The sequence below is a fragment of the Cryptotermes secundus genome, unplaced genomic scaffold (genome assembly GCF_002891405.2).
Source record: "Cryptotermes secundus unplaced genomic scaffold, Csec_1.0 scaffold654, whole genome shotgun sequence".
In the NCBI taxonomy this organism is placed as follows: domain Eukaryota; kingdom Metazoa; phylum Arthropoda; class Insecta; order Blattodea; family Kalotermitidae; genus Cryptotermes; species Cryptotermes secundus.
In genome coordinates this window covers 1,568,358-1,589,945 of record NW_019727402.1, presented here as the reverse complement: position 1 = coordinate 1,589,945, position 21,588 = coordinate 1,568,358, and the positions used below count along the sequence as shown (strand labels likewise).

The window sequence follows — 21,588 nt, the reverse complement described above, 5'->3', positions numbered from 1 at the left end:
ATCAGCTCGTCGCAAGGCATCTACTTGTAGACAAACACAGAAAAACGCACACAAACATCAATGCCCTGAGTGGGATTCCAACCCACGATCGCGGCTTCCGAGCGAGCGAACACAGTGCATGCCTTAGACCGCTCGGCTACTGTGACCGGCATATGCTGTATATACATACATTTAATAACATGTAAAATGTAAACTGTACATACTGACAATAGACTTATTACCGCTGACTGTGACTCTGGCAAACGAGAGACCCGTCCTCTCGTCAGATAGACGCCCCACGTCATCAAGTCTCGATCTGTCTGACAGTAATGAAGATCTGGTCTTAAGCCCTAGATGGGTGCTTTATTCCAAGACAGACTGGCCGACTGACCGTCAGTCGTAACATAACTCTGACTTTAACTTTGACTTTGAAGACAGAATTCAGTTCTGTACGGGGGTTTGCAAATACAGGGCTTGAGCCTAAAGTATAGGAATAGCCCTATTGGAGCCGTTACCAGGAAACGCATACTAATAGACTGAGAACACTACACTGTGTGCTCTAGTATACTGTAAATTGTGTATATATCGATAGTGTTATAGTTGTTTGTAGTTACGGCCTATAAGTGGTCAATAAATCTATTCACCAATCCAAACCCCGTCTAGTCACACATAATGCGATATAGTATACAGCATACGGACCGAAGAGAGAGAAATACGAAGGCCACTGAAGATGTGGCATGAAGTTCTTGTAGGTTATTAAACAACGCTTTTATTATCGAGGATACATAGCGTAGGATGATAGAATGACATAAATGCTGAAATGAAAGCAATTTTGAAAGAAGCGGCAGTGTCCCAATCTCTGAATTTTAGTGGAAGGAGTGAGGAAAATCAAAAAATTCCTGCCAGGATAGATGGTGTTCCTCCAAAATTCAAACTTAGAGGTTTTCTTTAGACCATGTTGTTCGGTGACAATGAAACCAATAACTTTGATACTAAATCGCATGTCACTCTGTCAGTCAGTCTATTCATCAGTCGAATATCGGTCAATCAAACTAGTCTGTCAGTAAGTTACAAGGACCTTAGAGTCACAGTGTCCGGCCTGGAGTCCGGCAGGCCCCATTAGTACTTCGGATGGAAGCAATTAGTTGCAGCCCGTAATTGAACGGTATCAATTATTAACGCTTTGGGAAACTTCTCGGCTTACACACACCGGTCTATACATCTCGCGCTACAAATGTACAAGTATATAAATTATTACAATTGGCAGACGAGATATTCCAGCAGTCTCAGTGGAAATAATCAATTACTATACCATATATTCGTGAACAGACAAGTTCATGGAAGTAGGCCTAGGCCCAGTTGGGCTATAGTGCCACGGAAAAAAAAATCATATATTCGGCCGGGACTTGAAGCTGACCACTCACTTCCAGCTAGTATGAGGTAAAGAAAAGGTGGATCTAACATCCACTCCCCCATACATCTTCATAGCGTAGAGCATAATTCATTGAGCACACACTTCATATTTTTTACCATATATTATTTTTATTATTATTAATCTTAGTGGCGTGAGACTGAGTCCACTTGGTACGTCGGCCAATACTGACCTATTGTACCAGCCCCAGATGATAGGTGATGATTGTGGAGCAATTGGTGGAATGAAGATGGCAGGGGAAACCGAAGTACTCGGAGAAAATCTGCCACAACGCTACTTTGTCCACCAAAAGAAAAGCCACATGACCGGACCCGGGCTGGAACACAGGCCGCCGAGTTGGGAAGCCAGTGACTAACCGTCTGAGCTATGGCACGGCCTCCTATACCATATATACACCTGTCATGTAAAGAAGCCCATAATGCAACATAAAATTCTAGGTTCATTAATGTTTCTGAGGAACGTATTGCCTCCATCTTCACGGTCGAAGACTAAGCCAAGTAAACAACCAGCAAGAATTAAGCAAGGCTTACTCTTATATCCTGAAGATGGAGGCAGTACGTTGCTCCGAAATGTCAGCGAATTTCTTCCGAAATGCAAGATTTTACAACCCCGAAGAAAGTACCATTCAAAGAAACTTCAGAGAAAATCTCAGATTCGCATATTTTATTCATGTCACGCAGTTATCACGAGGAACACAAACATAACTGGTTGAATTATTTTTCTTCTCCTAGACCAAGATTAGCATTATCTGATTGGGCACCTTAATTCACATAAGAATATACCGACTGTCCCAGAAGGAAAGGCCACTATTCTGGGAGGTCATAGTATCGGTTATCCTAAGCAGAAAACTATACATGTCAATGTTTCCTATTCCGAACGGTTTTCGAAAGAGAGCTATTTCACTGCACAGTTCCAAAATTATTGATAAGGAGGAGATATTACGTACTGTTTCTAATACAAGTATTTATTGTTCAAGTGACAAAGTTGGTACAGCTACACATTTTCGAAATTTTCACCGTCAGCATCAATGTATTTTGCAACTCGTGTGAGGACATGGCGTGTTGCTCGTCTGTACAATGTACAAATGTATTATTAATTACAATGAAATAGCTCTATATGTGAAAACGATCACAATAGTACACATGTTTATATATATATATAATTTCATTATTAGAATGACCTATATTATGGCCTCACAGAACATTGACTTTTCCTCCTGGCTCACTCTGTATATTTACTTTAAAAAGGGTGAAGCCATCCCTATACCTAATTTTTTAATTCGTATAATGGGGGGGGGAGGAGTCCATTTTGGTTCACTCTGCACGGCGACCACTGATTTGCCTATTGTACCTGTACCGGGTGATTATGATGGAGAATTTGGTGGAATAAAAATTGGTAGGGGAAACCGAAGTACTCGGAGAAAACCTACCTCAGCGCCACTTTGTCCACCACAACTCCCACTTGACCAAACCCGGCTTTGAACCCGGGCCGCCGTGGTGAGAAGCCAGAGACTAACCGCTTGAGGTATGGCGCGGCCTTTTATTCCCTACACCTAATTCCACGAAGACTCACGGGGAGGTGACAGCATAGCTCCGCAATTCTTAATCTCGGCACGAGATGGGGTTGAGTTGTCAGATTCCTGCCCCTGTCGCTTTACTTTGGGGCAACAGCACCATCACCCTTTGTACAGGGGATTGGGTTGGTCCCAGAGGAGAACTGGACGTTATGGAGAAAAGAAAAATCACTTGTCCCGGCCGGGTATCAAACCCCAATTCCTCGGCCGTCCAGCCCATATCTATACAGACTGCGAAATCCTGGCTCCTAACATATGCTGTAGTACAGAGGATCTACATTTCATATGCAAAGTTCCACTTTATGATGTCAAAGCTGGTGTTCCATGCAACGTCAGTGGACTGGAGATTATGGACACCTGATTCATGCAGATACAATTAATTCTGAGAGATGTATAACCCAAGCACTGCTAGCGAGCTAGTAACCTTCAGTCTCGTCTCACCGCAGTTGGCCAAGTAGAAAAGGCAACAACCCACGCGGTAAACTCCGCGATGGAAAAGGTCGTGTTCCCGGCACAGTCGCTAGATATTCTCCTCTCCACTTCCCTCAGACTTACCCGGAAGGCTATTAAAAAGAAAGAATATATAACCCTCAGTTACGGCCGCGCCATGGCTCAAGCGGTTAGTCGCTGGCTTCCCACCGCGGCGGACCGGGTTCAGGTCCCGGGTCTTGACAAGTGGGATTTGTGGTGAACAAAGTGGCGCTGGGGCAGGTTTTCTCCGAGTACTTCGGTTTCCCCTGCCAATCTTCATTCCATCAATTGCTCCACAATCACCCTCACCTATCATCTGGGGCTGGTACAATAGGCCAGAAGTGGCCGCAGTACAAGGGACTTAGTCCCACCCCACTAGCAATAAAGAAATCCTCAGTTAGGATAGTCAGTATGAAACAGTAAACACTTAAAAAGGAAAAGCTATCCCATTAACATGCCGTGGAGGCCCATAGGGTTGGGAGACGTCGAGGCTCTAGACCAGGGGTCTCCAAACTTTTCGAACCGCTGGCCACATTAGGTAATTCAGCACTTTCAAGGGGCCGGATAAAATGAGAAATTAATAACTCTAGGTATATGAGTTTTATTGAAAGCACAGAATTTCATAAACTAAATACAAAGTACGTGAGAATAAATTATCGTATATTAATGACAACAGACAGTAGCAGCAAATACTCATATTCTCATCACAAATTATAATAAAATAATTAATGTGAATGATGGATCTCTTTTTGCATTTTTAAAATTTGATCAAATTTACTTTCAAATTTTGAAACGCTAATCACAAGTAGCGGCTTTAAATGTTCATCGGATAAATTTGCCCTGTATTTCGACTTGATGTGCTTCATCTGGGAAAAAGTTCGTTCACACAGATATGTCGTCCCAAAAATGGAGATAAATTTACAAGCAAATTTCTTTAAATTTGGAAATTGCTCAGAGTTCAGAAATTTATAAAATTCGATCAAATTTCCTTCCTTGTATTTGTCTTTAATATGATAATTTTCCTGAAGTTCAATAATTTCCATTTGAATTTGACTTGGGACATCTGCAGCATCACAGTCAAACGGATTTTGAAACAATCTAATTTCCTGAGCACTGGAATCCAAACCAGCAAATCGCTTCCGAAATTTTTCGTTCAAACCTGAAATGACTAAATTTGCAAACAGGGAAAGAAATTCTATTTCACCCTTTTTATGAAACTCTGCACAGTATTGCATATGAACAAAGTTACAATTTTTCACTTGGCTTTCCAGAAGTATCAACTTTGCTCTGAATGCCTTGATAAGTTCAAATAAATCACAGACTAAGTTATTTTCACCCTGCAACTTTAAATTCAAATGGTTCATATGGTTCACCAGATCAGCAAAAAATGCTAATTTCCAAAGCCACTCGGTATCTGATAAAAGTGGTTCGTGATGGTTTTTCTCGGTAAGAAATATATCAATTTCATTCCTGAGCTGAAAGGAACGCGAAAGAACCTTTCCACAGCTAAGCCATCGAACTGCAGTATAATATGTCAGGTCAATAAGCTCGGAATCACATTTACCAGTACTCATTGGAAAATTAGTTCTGCACAATTCTTTCGCGGACCGGATAAAATCACATCGCGGGTCGCATGTGGCCCGCGGGCCGTAGTTTGGAGACCCTTGCTCTAGACAATCGGCACATGGATGGCGAGGCTGTCAGACTTACGCGCCGGCCGCCCTTTATCCCCCAGGAAGATCCCTGGTACTCATTTCTGTTGGATGCTGAGTCGACCACAGGGTCATATTGCGGCTTGAAGGATTAGGCCGAATGAAAAATCCAATGACCTCATCAGGAATCGAACCCGCGACCTTTCGGCTTCTAGCATAGGTCCTCAACTAATTACCCTACTGCTTGACCAATAAAGACATAAAAATAAAATAAATATAACAAAATATTAACCGAAAGGAAGAGAAGAGACATATTGTATAAGTACTGGTTGGGTGGAATATTCTGTTACCCAGAAGTTTCAAAGAAGAAGAAGAACAAGGGCCAAACATCCCCCGGCATCTCAAAGTCGTGCCGTCGCAAGGAGTTCACTCTGCTCTCAACAACCAAGCAGTGCCACAGCAGAGAAGTTTAACTACGCACTCAGCAATGTTAACCAGCATAATTGCATGCCTTGCAGTGGCGATGTGCGTGCTATTTTTAATGAAGTGTGTTGATATGTTTCTCGAAGCGCCGACTGAAGTGAAGTATACAATGGTTATCCTTATATTAGTGCTTCTGTTCTACACTTCATACAGAACTAGGTACCATTATTCATTTATTAAATCTTCATATACAATATTTACTCGTATATTACGCATAAAGATAACCAGGATCGCATTGGAAGAATCTTAGTATCTGCTAACGCAAGGTTTGTTCGAAATTTAAATTAATATTAGGTAAGGTAAAGTTGGCTGACCACAGTGGTCGCACGGTCAAAGGCAAGAACTGTCTACGTTCGCTCGAACGCTGGGGTCGTGGGTTCGAATTCCGCACAAGGCATGATGTCTGTATTTTGTGCTATTATTATGTGTATAGGTAGAGGCATTGCGACCGGCTGATCCCCCGTGCGAGGGGTCATAAGGGCTGTGTATAGGATCAAGGAACTGAGAAATCGGCCAAAGCCCAACAAACGGCCGTAGAGCCTAGAGCCATAATAATAATAATAATAATAATAATAATAATAATAATAATAATAAAGGTGAAGTTATCTCTATATTTATTCAATTAAGGAAGTAACCATTACTACATGAAGACGTAAGGGGAGTGAAGTTATATCTCCACCATTTTTATCTCGGCACTGAAATAAATATTAGGCGTGCTTAAATTATTTTGTGCCTTATTTAACGACATCGATATTAGCTAGAATATATAGTGTCGAGTGGTATGTTGCCCTCCGGTGTCCCGGGCGAGTTTCGAATCGAGCACGTCCCGAATAGTTTGGGTGTTATACTAAAACACAAAGAAATGATAACTGTAATAAACATTTCTGCAAAGTAGAATTTGAGGCTCTCACAGCGGTGGTTATGAAGAGAACTATCTTCTGAGCTATACCAAGTATTCCGTTGATAGTCAAACCGACGTTTCGAAAGAACATACCGCCTCCATCTTCATTGTGCTTGTAATCTATCACGCTGGCACATTGATCGGTTAAAAAGACCCTGAATATGTAGGCGATATGCTCCTCCGAAACGTCTGTCGTCTTTCAACGGACTACATGGCGTTATATTCCAGTTCTATAAAAAGTATTTCAAGATGCATGTACAGATTGGAAAATGAAACACAAATCGAAACTCTATTTATATTCTGAACTTAATTAAATTGAAGGGACTCTATCGCTTATAGGATGCAATTACATTTGGTTAAATTTAAAATGGCCCGAAATGGGGTAACCCATAAAGAAGCCCGTTGATTCCACTTCAACTAAACCGAACAAAACTACCTGTTACAATCTACTACGTCACTGCGAGGCGCTCCTGCCCCAGATGAATTCGCTGGCACAGTTGAATGATACAAACGACGAAACAGCACTGTAGCAGGCCACAATTAAACAAAGTCAAATAAAGAAGAGCTATGCATTCAGTTGAGTCTGAGGTTGTTTGGGAACAGGGTGTTGAGGAGAATATTTTGACCGAAGAGGGATGAAGTGACAGGAGGTTGGAGAAAACTGCATAATGAGGAACTTGTACTCTTCTCCAAGTATAATTAGAATGATCGAGTCAAGGAGGATAAGGTGGGCAGGGCATGTAGCACAAACGGGGGAGACGAGGAATGCGTATAGGATATTGGTGGGAAAGCCAGAAGGAAAGACCACTGGGAAGACCAAGGCGTAGGTGGGTGGACAATATTAGAATGGATCTTAAAAAGATAAGCTGGGATTGTATTGATTGGATTGATCTGGCTCAGGATAGGGACCAGTGGAGGGCTCTTGTGAACACGGTAATGAGCCTTCGGGTTCCATAAAGTGCTGGGAAATTCTTGAGTAGCTGCAGAATTGGCGGCTCCTCCAGAAGGGCTCAGCTCCATGAGTAAGTAAGTAAGAATGCAGTTGATCAGATCCACACACGTTCAGAATTTGTCGCACTTGATGGTCTAAAATTATCGACAAAATTTAAATTCATTCTCTGATTGTAAGATTTGACGCTTTCAGAACGGTGACCATGAAGAATGCTGTATCCTGGGATCTGGCGCCGTGTAGATCTTGTGTAAACCGATATTTCGAAGGAACATATCGCCTCCATCTTCAGGGTATAAGGCTGCAGCCACCTGCTCACGCTGGTTCCTCGCTCTCTGATTTTTCTACCCTGTAAGTGGAGGCGATACGTTCCTCCGAAACATCTGTTCATACAAGATCTACACGGCGCCACAACCCACAAGACAGTATTCTTCATTCTCAGACCTTTAAAGACGTTTCTGCAACTGCGCAGGACATAGTGAGTAGAATAAGAGGATCATACAGAATAATGTAATTGGGAAAGACGCGAAAGGAAGTGGTCGTGGTATATTTTGAAGTATTGTCCCAGAATATGGCCGACTAAAATGACTAACGTACATCACAGGACCTAAGACTGAGCCTTTATTTGTAATGTAAGCTTGAATAATAACATAGACTTTGCTTCAAACTTGCATATAGACTGAAACGTCACTTATTTTTCCGCACCTTTCTTCACTAAAACTATGATTTTTTAGTTTCTAGACCTCTTTCACTGTCTACTACTCCGAATAGACCACACAACTACCCTACTTACTTCGTGTCTCAAGGCGGAAGTAGCAACAACCACAGAAACGTCGGCAACACTGCCCACATCCGCGAGATGAAAACAACCAAGTAATGAATTAACACGAATAAGTAACCACAACTGAGGCCTAAAAATATAAAATAGATTTGTCCCCGTCCCTTGATAAAAATGTTAGGTGGCACCAAATAATGCAATGGACAAAAATTATTATGTTTCTCCTCATGATTCCATCTGAGGATGGAAACATATTCAGTTTCCGAAACGTTTGGCTTGTTCGGAAAAAATAATAAAGATGGGAATATTCTGAAAACGCATCGATTATTAGTGTAATGTAGAACAATCAGAATTCTTTTATATTTAATCTTCCGTTATTTTCATAGTTTTCACGCTGACATTACTGGACTAACTTAGTAATATAAATCTTCTTCCATATTTTAATCTCAAATATCTCTAAACTTATAGATGGCAGTATCGGGCGGCAAAGGAAAAAAATTAACATCCAATCAGATTAGTCTACGAAAAATTAAAACGCGACCAAAGGTGGGGGTAGTAAGTGCAACCCCTTACCCCATAAGAACTTCTCAGCAATTCAGTAGTTCTCCGGCGTCCAAGTCTTAACGTTTGACTAGTAGCTGAATACTGGACGTTCCAACTAGGGGAGCACTGCAGTCACAGGAAGTTCAGCGATATGGATGAAGAATCCACCTCTGCTTTTATGTACTACTTAGTTTTTCTTACTTTTCATCTCCTTTTTCATAGTTTGTACCTCGGATTTGAGCAAGCACTTTACCTTACAGTATTTGTAACAGTTTTAAGCGCTATCATACTCTTTGCTATCGAAATGGTGTTCGAAGATATTAATTTCCACGAAGAACATACTAACACAACTGTATGGAACATATCTGCAAAAGAATACCGTCGGTACAAACGCAAAAAATATTAAATTGCGGTAATACTTCAAGTGTTGTATGGGACAATAAAAGATATTAGCTTTTGGATATACTGAACTGCAATAATATGAGAACTGATTATTCTTAAATTTTAATCTTTAAACTAATTAAAAATAATTTTTAAATTTATTTTTTTCCATCTAGAAATTCTATTGTTGAGAATTGTTTTGTGTTAAGTGAAAACCGTAAGATATCTTAGTGCGGTCTATAGGTTTGTTTGACTTAGGTTTATACAAATATACGGCCTAGAAGATGAAAATGATTACACAGAAGATAAATTTTACTTTTAAAAATTTAACAAATATAAATGTGTGGATTGTGACTGAAGAAGAGTCGGACGAAGCTGATTTCAATATTACGCCTAGAAGCCGAAATGTGCCACATTCATGAACTTTCGTCAATGAAATGGTAAGTCAAAAAATGAGTACTTATTTACTGACCACTACCCGCAGAATTTGGTCTCACTGTTCAGTGGGAGAAGAATCAGCATCTGACAGTTAAATGCATAACTTGTTCCTGATGTTAACATTGACATGAATAGAGCAAGTGGTTATAGCGAAATTAACAAGGAAATATATGTCCCAATATAAGAATATAATTTTTAATTCAGCCTACTAACTCTCTAGGACACAGTACGTGTTATTTGAGGTTCATTACCGTCTCCAGAAGACCTGCTTTTTAATATTCAATGCCTAGGCATATATATATGGCGTTTAGTGTAGCGAAACATAAATATTTTAATTTAAATTTTATCAGAAATATCTATTGCAAACAAAGTCGCATGCTTCAGATATCATTCCTTCTTACTCTGTTCTGCTGTCACAATAAAGCAATGAAAACAGATTAAAATAAATGCAGAATCTGATTAAAATATTGAATTTTAAACCTTAATACCAATAGGAAGTTATTATACAGTGGAATTATCTGTTCTTCCAGCAACTTGCCTATGAGACTGTATAGGATGCATGTTATAACGTGTATTAGTGACTCGTATACGAGGTTTTGATTGGCGAATCGATTTACTGGATATTCACTAGTCGTAACTACAATTAATTATAACACATAAGATGAAGTCTTCTGCATCTGCTTTAACTAGGCGTTGTTAGGTATGAGATTTCATCTATGGTTTACGCCTTTACAACCTCTTCACTATCCGTCTCCTGTCAACAGATTTTAACACAAAACAAATTCGCTGAACGATTGGAATCTCCTGGTCCGAACTTTCAAATTATTTGTAGTGCCGAATGTCTTCAAGATAACTTATAGGCTAGGACCACGCATTGTTGCGTGCTATTCTGTTGGGGTTCCCATGTGATAATTACTAAGCCACTCTATTGGTGTGCTGCCTGCTTTCCAGCAATAGAGAACACTATTCTTATCGTTGCGTGCTCGTATTTCGGACTGGCCTAGAGATGGGCGTCCGTCTATTGTTGCGTGTACGTCTGTCGCGGAGTGTACCGAGCCGTTACCTACCAACGTTTTGAGACAATCTGTCACAATATAATTATTTGAGTTTGGTGGGATTTAACCTTTACTAGGTTTCTAATAGAGTAGACTAGTCGAAACGGGAGAAAGTTGTGAATTAAGTGCAGAATTCTATCTCATTCCTAGCATATAATAGAATAAAATGATGAAATGTGTGAAAATGCTCTGTTCTGAATAACCAAAGGAATACAAATAACTATAAAGGAACGAAAATTTGATAGACGAGTCTTATGTTATGAGGCTCTTCGTTGTCTTCAGTCCTTCCCAGGGAATGCGGATTGGTAGCATGAAACAATCCGTCGCCTCCATTCTTCTGACATGTATAATAATAATAATAATAATACGAGTAATAAAGTGAGAGGAGGTTGGAGGAAACTGCATAATTAGGCGCTTCATAACATGTACTATTCTCCGAGTATAATTAGAATGATCAATTTAAGGAGGATGAGATTGCCAGGGCATGTAGAATGAATGGGGGATAGGAGGCATGCATATAGGAAATTGGTGGGAAAGCTTGAAGGAAGGAGAACAGTGCGAAGACCAAGACGTAGGTGAGTGGACAATATTAAAATGTATCTTAGAGAGATAGAATGGATTGGATTGATTTGGCTCAGGATAGGGACCAGTGGAGGGCTCTTGTGAACATGGTAACGAACCTTCAGGTTCCATAAAATGCTGGGAAGCTACTGAGTAGCTGCACAATTAGCGGCTTCTCAAGAAGAGCTCAGCTCCATGAATGAGTGGGTGATATATCTGTAATATATTTAGAGCTGTTTAATAGCGCGTGAATCATCTACAACTAAACATATTTTGGCCTAAGATCTCATAAAATTGAATGTTCAGTTGATTAGTTTGTGCAGTATTTAAAAAAAGAACTATTTATGTATTCTTATACATACTTTCATACATGTGGTATATATATGTCCCCTTAGGAAAGCAGGATAGTTAGCCCTTAGCAGTTAACAGTAATCAGTCTGTATTTAGAAATGGTCCCCATCTTATGTAAGACACATGTAATAGTAGAATCCATGCCGCCTCTTAGACGACACGTGCTAAAAACCTTGTTCGTACCAGTATTAAAGGTTCCTCTGTCACGATTTTGGAATAGCAAAAGCGCGCATGCTAGCAATAAATAACATGGCAGCACAATAAACCCTCGCTAATCCGGATCGATTGGAATGGTAGACTTCATCCGGATTAGTGAAGCAAAAGATAGCCCTAAATGACAAAAATCTTGTAACACAAATAAATGGAAAATTTAATCATAAAGCAGTGCTGATGAAAATAAATAAATATCACAGTAGAAATTACGTTTAAAAACTATTAAAATGAAAGATAAAAGGTAAAATTGTCCCTGTGCTTAACTAATTGAGTACTACGCCATGAAGATGTAGGGAGAAGTAGATATATAGATCCAGCTTTTCTTGACCACGACACTAGCTGGAGTTAAGTGGTCAGTTTCACGACCCGGACGCTTTACACCCGGGGAAAGAGCCCCTGGTACTCATGGGATAGCAGGTTAGTGGAAACCTAGAGCTGGTCTGGACGACGTGGAGAAGAGAAAATTCTTTACCTTACCGGGACTCGAACTCAGTCGTTCAGCCCGTGACTAGTCGCTATACCGATTACGCTAACCTGCTCTTCAAAAGACGATATATTTATTCATCGATAGAAGACTCAAGAGTTTTACTTGTTCTTGAACGTGATAATTCAGGTTTAAAGAATCTGTCAAGTGACTTATCTATCTTCCTAAATGCCATCTCTCTTTTAAAGTATTTACTCAATTATGAGCAGCATTTTTCATGTTTCGGTCCGGAATAAATGCAACCGGATTATCGAGGATTTACTGAATGTAGAATAGCACAGTTGAGAAGCCTGCGTGTGCTGCAGCTACATTACGACTGATAGAATTCAACGCACATAGTTACTTGACAATGTGAGTTTAGAATTTGGCGACATTTCGAAGGCCCTAAAATCGTACGTTTGAACCAACATAAAAAATGTAGTATATACAATTACTCTTAAGAACAAAATAACGTTACAGCGTGTAAGAAATAGTTGCTCTGAGCACCTGTTAACTTGTTTCAAGTTACAAGAGCGGCACTTGTACGTAGCTGTTGCATTTATGGAGCAATTCTCAGCTAATCTAAAGTGACAGCATTTGGTATTAACTTCAATTTTTTAATCTTGTCGTACTCTTACTGACTTAAGCTTAGAAATATTGTCCAAATTATTATATTACGAACAGCTTTCACTAAAATATTAAGAAAAAGCACATTGAGCCGCAGTATGACAAGTTCTAAATAATTGTAAATACGAGGGAGAGTCAGTAAATAGGCCACAAATGGAATCAAAACATTTGTAATGGATGTAATAGTTTTTCTAGTATATGTATCACCAGGTAGCAGCGGAGTCTAGCTTCATGACAATCTAGGTAGAAGGCGAGCAAGCGCAAGTTCAGAGGCTGATTTCATTAGTTAAAATGGCGATGGTGCTTTGAGGAATATAGTACGGAAGAGACAGCCTTCTGTTATACGTTTTCTTGTCGATAAAAGGACTCAATTAAAAGGATATTAATGAAGAAATATTTCCTGTTTATGGTGGGAAGTGTTTTCGTGTAAAGCAGTTCAAAACTTGGAAATAAAATTCACTCAAGCGGTTGGAAAGTCGCAGATGATACCCGATCAAGTGCGGAAGTGGCTGAAGACAACAGTCAAAAGACTTCTATACTGCGGTTTTCTATTATGTCGATGGGACAAGTGTATCAATGTAAGTGGAGGATATGCTGAGAAATAAATATTTCTTCTTTCTGGTTGGAAAATCAAATGTTTTACGTTTTATATGCATTTGTGACCTATTTGCTGACTCTCTCTTGTAACAATCAGTTGCGTTATGGTTTTGTACCCTTAAAGTACAGTCTTTACTGTACATACCATATGCTTCAACATTAAAAGACTATTTTTGCCAAATTTATGGATTTCTTCTAATTCTCAATGAAGATTGATTTATTCTCAAAACAGCCCAGTTTGTCGTTGAAACGGAGACACTCTACGTTTCGGCGAGTCTGGAAGTTCACTGGTAAAGGATGTTTGGGAGAAATTCAGGATTCTGGGCTCTAATGCGCAAAATGAGAAAATGTTCTTGTGAGGCAGGGCAAAGCCAATATGAACCATATCGAAATTATGAGACATGATCAGAATTGCCATATAAATTGTTATTGTGTGTTGGACGCAGTGTCTGGCTACTGACGACGACCACAGACAATAAATAAATAAATTATTCATATTTTAATAACCTGTATCCATGTTTATCAAGTATGTTCTCCTTATCTGATATACCCATCAAATTATATTCATACATTCAAACGTCCTTGGTATAGGAAGCAAAATCACAAAACAAAGTTTTCGTAAAATGTAACGATTTAAGTTCTCAATAAGAGCATGGTCTTTTTTTCGGAATATGACGCCGTACAATATGGCCGTTATGAAATTTTTAGAGGAGAACAGTGTCTCGATCTTCAACGTACATGTATATTCATCTACTCTGAAGAAGGAGTCAGTGCTCTCCTCCGAAGCTTATAACATTTTACCAGGATATATATCACATATCAGAAGACAGCAGTCTTCACAGATACCGCCAAGAGAACCTCTCCCGCGATTCCTGAACAGCTAACTTGAAGAATTAAAGAAGAAATTTATAAACTTCCATAATTTTTAACATGTGGGGTCGGTTCTTGGAAGCAGGAAAGAAAATAGTTAAATTTTTTTAGTATTTAAAATGTATTTTTGAGTTTCATAAAACAGAAATAATTCAGCTTTTTAAAACCTTAATGCGTGTTTTTATTTTCCTGCTTTGTATAACTGATATTTATTTTCAGGTCCGACCGCCATTATGCAGATGCCAGAATCTTGTCACGAGTGCTTCCACCTCTGCGACGAATTTATATCAAGCACTTTCGGCCCTCAACAATCATCATCAATTTTACAAAATCTCCGTAAGTAGGAAACATTGACACGCAGGGTCAAAAAAACTTATCGTAAAATATAACTTAAGATGGCCTCTAAGATTGCGGATCCATTAACCGGAACAGAGTCCAGTTGAGTCCAATCAAGTATGACTCAATTTACAAAGACAAATTCTCAGCTTCGCCCCCTTTAATTTGTACGGTGTAACACAGTCACACAGGATTTCTATGAAAAAATTGAGGATTACCTTCACATTACCCCAGTCTCTCAGATTCAATTGGACTCCATTCGGTTAGTGCCCTAAAAGCCTAAAGCGCAGTTTCATTTAAGAGTAACAATAAAAACAGAAAGTGTATCTTTCCATCAAGTTTAAGACACTAGGTTGAACTTAGGCTAATGATTGGGCCGCGGCGGCCCGGGTTCGATCCCGGGTCTGGTCAAGTGGGATTTGTGATGGACAAAGTGGCACTGGGGCAGGTTTTCTCCGAGTACTTAGGTTTACCTTGCCAATCTTCATTTCACCAATTGCTCCACAATCACCCTCACCTATCATCTGATGCTGGTACAATAGGCCAGAAGTGGCCGCAGTACAAGGGACTTAGTCCCACCCCACTAACAATAATAAAAAAAAATAAGCTAATAATGCATGGAACGCGTGTTTAAGAGCAACATTTAAATGACTGAAACGATTAATTAGAGTATTTATGCTTATAAATATATTATCTTTCTTTCATTAACCAAAAATTCTCTGCAGGTCTACTTGAAAATACATACAAGATCCAAGTGATAATTACAATTAAATTATTGCTTAAGTCTTTTATAATCTGAATGAACTACCTTAGGAAATAAGACTCAGTTTGGTTTATTAAATTCATATGTTTCGACCATTTTATCTGGTCATTGTCAGGTGCTCTATTGCATTACAAAACACTTTAGGTCTCAATAGAGCACTCATTGTTTATTTGTATTCACCTGACGATGATCAGATAAAATGGTCGAAACATGTTGTGATTCTAGTGAAACAAATTGAATGTTATATATTCTCTGTGTTAGACGGAACATGATAACTGATTAGTTTGAACAAACAACAAGCTGCATTCCATAAAGATCAAGAGATACGAATCAAGTTAGTGTTTAAATTAAGTAATTTCCTAAACTAATAAATGTACATTTTTGTACATCCAGTATCCTCAGACACGTCGATTCAATTCTATCTGGATACAAGACGTAATGTAAAACTCTTCGTAACTACCGGTGTGAGAAANTCGACGGACTTTTTATTGACTTTGAAATTTCTACCGCTTTGTCGCAATTAGAGCTACAGTTAGTTCTATGTAGAGAAGTGATGTAAACTTTGAAAAACACTGGAATTTGAAACATTTTGTGCAGATACATGAGATTCGTGGGTAGGAAATGCAAGAGAAATATGGAGTTGACTGTGGCCATCAAGCGCTCAGGATAGAGGCGAAGCACAATAAATTGGAAGGGAGTAGTTTTTTTCAGTTGACAAAACAGTCTCTTATATGAGAGGGTTTCATACTAAATNTTCAATTCTCACATTCATCCGAAACTGCCCTCAAGTTAAAACGCCAATGTTAAAATATTTAAAATTTAAAACATTGTTAACACAACACGCAGCGNTTTTGCTGAAAAAGGGGAAAGGAATTTTTTTCACGAAATAATTGAATATGACACTACAGTCTCAAAAAAATTTTTTTTTCATTGGCGCTACATTTGGGCCTAGGCCTACCTCCATGAAACTCTCCGTTTCACTTGGGTTCTACTAGATCTTAGACATACGATAGGACTCCTTGGGCGGGTGATCAGCTCGTCGCAAGGCCTCTACCTGTACACAAACATCCATGCCCTCAGAGGGATTCGAAACCACGATCCCGGCTTCCGAGCGAGCGAAGATAGTGCATACCTTAGACCGCTCGGCTACCGTGACCGGCCTCAAAACAAATATTTGATAAAAATTTAGCTCTATATTAATCAATGTACAGTCTCACGTAATATATTTTTAACAGAACACATATCTGGCCTATTCGAATTGATTTTATATTGCGTAATGGTAAACTATATATATATTTTTTATTTATTCATTTACGTCAATTTACAATCTACTTGACCACTGCAAGTAATAAGTAAATGCGATGGGTGAAACTATATATAACATTCTTTACAGGTCGCAATATGGTCATAATGGATTTCTCAATACAATTTCCTATACGTATTTTTAAAAATTCTAAGTATGCAAATATAAGTTTTCATTCAATCTCTCAATATGATGGAAAATAAAATATAAGGTGACTCCCTTGTTTATTTAAAATTGTCATAACCAAACACGGATTCATAGCTTGTATTTGAAGATCAGCAAAAATTATCACCGATTTACGTAGCCTAACACGATTCTAAATTAGTTACATATTAGTGACACTATGCCAAATATTTGTGTTTGAGAACAGGGTGTTGAGGAGAAAATTTGGACCGAAGTGAGATGAAGTGACAGGAAGTTAGAGAAAACTGCATAATGAGGATCTTCATAACTTGTACTCTTCTCCAACTATAATTAGAATGATCAAATGAAGGATGATGAGGTGGGCAGGACATGTAGCACGAATGGGGGCGACAAGGAATGCGTATAGGATATTGGTGGGAAAGCCAGAAGGAAAGAGACCACTGGGAAGACCAAGGTGTAGATGGATGAACAATATTAAAATGGATCTTAGAGAAATAGGATGGGATGGTATGGATTGGATTGATCTGGCTCAGGATATGGATCAGTGGAGGGTTCTTATGAACACGGTAATGAACCTTCGGGTTCCATAAAATGCTGGGAAATTTATGAGTAGCTGCAGAATTGGCGGCTCCTCCAGAAGGGCTCAGCTCCATGAGTAAGTAAGTACGTAAATGCCAAATATTTGGAAGATGTCATGAGTGATGTAGAGGCTAAATACAGGGCCGTCCCTGTACAACATCGTATAGCTCAATACAACAGAGAAAAATACGGAAAAATAACCATATTAAGAGTGGAATTCGACCACCGCAAAACTTTTATTTTCGAGAGCTCAAGAAGACATGTAGCTGGAAGAATCGAATGTTTCATGTATAATGCGTAAGCTCGCTTCAGGGTTCCGTGCTCTAGAAATTTCACGGCGTTCTTTCTGGGTTCTGTAGCAAATAATACAGAATATATCTCAGGTAAACCCCACTTCATTTTCCTGCTTTGGACAGGAATTATTTAAAAGGAAAATCATATAAATGATACTATAATATCATACTTCGTGAGGATAATTCCTCCATATCAGTTAACGTCAATTAAATAATAGACTCTTAGAATTTATCCTTCAGAAAACAAATTAAGACCACTCAAAGAGCAAGGCGTAAGGAAGCCAACATTGACAGGTGCCCAAGGGAATTGTGGGACTCAAGACCTCCAATTACTGATGACAGTGTCTAATGGTTTGGTTTTTTTCGTGATGATAAAACTTTCTCTATTGGAACCTGTGAGAAAAACTGAAGTGAAGTAGACGGAGAGATGATTCATGAGGGGAGCAGGTGTAAATCTTTGTAAGATTTCATTTCACGTAGTTAAAAATGTATTCCGACAACCTACAATTCCGTATTTGTTTAGCCAGTGACAAAAAGTGACAAAGAATTTACTTTGCAGTGCGATGTGCCCCTAAGACTGGATATGGAAAGTACACGTATTTACATCTACAGTAGTTAGTTAGTTACTAGAGAGGGTGGTTTTCCCCATGCACTTAGACCTGTAGTGGTCCATTGTGCTTCCCTCTATGATTTCTACCAGTCTCTATATCCTACCGGTAATGGTGCTTACCATCAGTCCCGCCCAGCCAGCGAGACCGGCTCTACTAGCTGAGAGGTGTCTATAATTCTTGCCCCATCTACCGGAGGTATTAGTGACTGCTGTTCGGCGGGAAACGTCCGCAATTTTGGCTCAGTGATGTCCTTTGGAGGTATGAGGTTCTTTTACGTGCCGTAAAGCTACGACACGGGACCCACTGTTTAAAGTCCCTCCCGGAGGACTTGTTCCCTGAATTTTTCCGCCCTTAAATATTCGACGACCTCCGCCGGGTATTTGAACCCGCGTACTACGAGTCATGAGGTGGGAACGTTACCTCTAGACTACGGAGGCCGCTTTACATCTACAGCAAATAAACATCAAGCCCTGTGAGGTATGAAATGTTGCATGAAAGGATTTTGAAAATTTGTAGTTCAAATTTAATAATTTTATACGTATGAAGGTCCCCCTGTGCCATGAGTTACATATAAAAACAGGTAAAGCCATCCATGTACCAGGTCATGAAGGCCAATAGGGTTGTGAGACGTCGAGGCTCCCAAATTTTCTGTAGACAATCGGCTCACAGGTGGCGGTAGGGTTGTCAGCGTTACATGCCGGCCACTCTTTATCCACCCCCGGAAGATTTCTGGTATTAATTTCTGTTAGAGGCTGAGTCGACCCCAAGGCCATATTGTGGCTGGAAGAATTATGCTTGTAGCACAGTGTCTCAACCAACTGTGCTACCGCATGCCCCCATGAATTACGTATTCGATATGATGTTCACAACATCTAGAATCTCGGAAAAATAATTCTTTTTGCAAATAGGTTGTACAGAAATTCTGAGAAGTGAACGTTTAATTTTATAGAAGTATTCTATAAGAGTGAATGTTAGAAGAAATTTTAAATAAATTTCTCCTTGTTTCAGGAATTGATGGAGTTCTGTCAAGATATCAAAGGCATGCTGAGATAAGAACATTAGTACCAGAACTTCATACAGAATATCTATTAAAATTTTAACAGTATTTTTAATAAAAAATTTAAATTTGATATTTATATATAGACACCTCGCTAAATCAATTTCATTTTAAAATTTTAAATGTTAACTTTTGTAATCTCGTTGTAAGTCACATTCATATGATGTTTTAAAATAATGTTGACTGATGTATTAAAGAAAAGAATATTTTCAAGCATGTGAAGCCATGCATGATACTTATATTTTTCAGCTGCACATAAAGAATGAATGCGGGCAGGTATCAGTGCAAGAATTCTGTACAGAACAAGGCAGAGTAGTCAAGAGCTATTGCAAAGTTTCAATTTATTTATGTCACCCCTGTTTAAAGAAATTTCTATACTTCACTGAAACCTTTGAAAAATATTCAGTAGAAATCCTTGGAAGATAGTGTAATATTAATAATTCCTCTATCCGCAACAGCAGACTAATTTCAAAAAGCGGCATTCTTCTTAGGACACTCTTAGTCATTCAATTGTGAAGCAATAAATTCACTCTCCTAAAAAACCTAATGTTCAATGCCGTTCTTACAAGAAGCGGCTACTGGTTCCTGCCCATCAAGATATATTTCGGTATTCTCCCCCCCTTATGAGACCAAGTCTTCAATGTGATCTCTTCACCTTTCAGATTTATCGATTAAAACTTTACATTTATTTCTTGTTTCCCCGGTGCTTGTAATGTGCGCGGCTCATTTAATATCCTCGATTTAATTATCCTAAATAATATCTGGTGAACGTATGTTACGAAATGCTTATACAATTCTTTATTGGAGTCCGTCGTAACACAACATAACGAACGGTCAAGGTCGACATAACCATGACCTTGACCGTTATGTTGTGTTACAAAGGACTTCATTAAAGAATTGTATATAATAACACAACAGGATGAACGAAATGAAAAAAAAATGAAATCCTTTTTTTTTCTGGCCGAATATTCTCCGCTGCACCGCCCTCAACACGACTACATAGAGCTATTCAGTTTTCTCATACAAACACACATATATAAGTATATGCATAAAGACATATACACATTAACTCATATACTTTGCACACCCGCACACACACGTTATTCGAGTGGGATTGTAATGAGCAATCGCAGATTTCAAATTGTTTGAGAACATTGTATAACTGGAGCAGAATATAATTTGTTACATATTCATAAGTCTGCCGACATTTACATTAGACCAGCGAACGACCCCTTTACATCAACGGCGAATTAAATATACTACTAGATAAAATATTTATTGTAGAACTATTCCACAGATTGGATTACTTGAAAGCAACAACAGCTAATTTCAGAGGTTTCTTATATCATATAGGGCGATGTATTTTGCTAAAATCATCTCGGGCTATTAGTTTAACGACCAACCAACTTTACGTTGTTACTACTGAAAAAGAGTTATGGACATTGCATCAGGGAGGATCTATACATATGTGACTGTACAAGTTGCATTAGTAAAGAAATTTTATGTTCAGGATATAATTATGCTGTCCACAATCAGTGAAGCAGTTTTAAACTGCTTTCACGAATAAATGCATTTAAAATAAGTGTAGACCCCATTTAACAGCAGTTCTGATAAAATATATTATTCCCCAGTGGTGTTTAAATTAGGTTTAATATATTCCTGGTAGGGTGTATTATAGAGGCGAATAATTGAAGGGGCGTATATACATACCAAAATCAATAGTAGTAATATGTGTTTTGTTTCTGAGTAGGCTTGAAATTAACAGGAGGCATACAGGGTTTTAGAATCTATTGTAATAAGCCTAACACTATTAATGAGAAAACTTGTAGAGACTTATCATGTGTCCACTTGGGTCATGCTGCCCTTTTCGGATCAGACCTGTCTACAATATTTCGTTGATGTGGTCTACATTAATATTATTTAAGTGCATATTTTGAAAAGGAAAAAAAACTTTGCAAAATCTCATAAACCAAATCATTCCATGATGTACATATAATTCACACGTCTACATTAATACTCAACAAAAGCACAGACACTGAATTGAAACACCTCTCTCTTCTTCGTGATACCCTTAATATTTTCAAAACTGGTTGCCTTTTTATTTATTATGATAATCCCCAAATTGCGTCTGTCCCACTATATTTATCCGAGAGATCGCAATGTGGAAAAATGTGTGAAAACAAAG

The 21,588-nt window shown here is 38.8% G+C and overlaps 1 protein-coding gene and 1 long non-coding RNA gene across 2 annotated transcripts in view; one reads left to right on the top strand and one right to left on the bottom strand.

The window, feature by feature from the left end:
• Positions 1 to 21,588, bottom strand: part of LOC111864709 (small conductance calcium-activated potassium channel protein) — a gene marked incomplete in the record, with an annotated part of 758,647 nt that overhangs the window by 417,094 nt on the left and 319,965 nt on the right.
• On the top strand, positions 5,533 to 20,120 carry LOC117282330. The gene is made up of 3 exons (XR_004513049.1): positions 5,533 to 5,749; positions 14,537 to 14,653; positions 19,355 to 20,120. It is a non-coding gene; the product is annotated as an uncharacterized LOC117282330 (long non-coding RNA).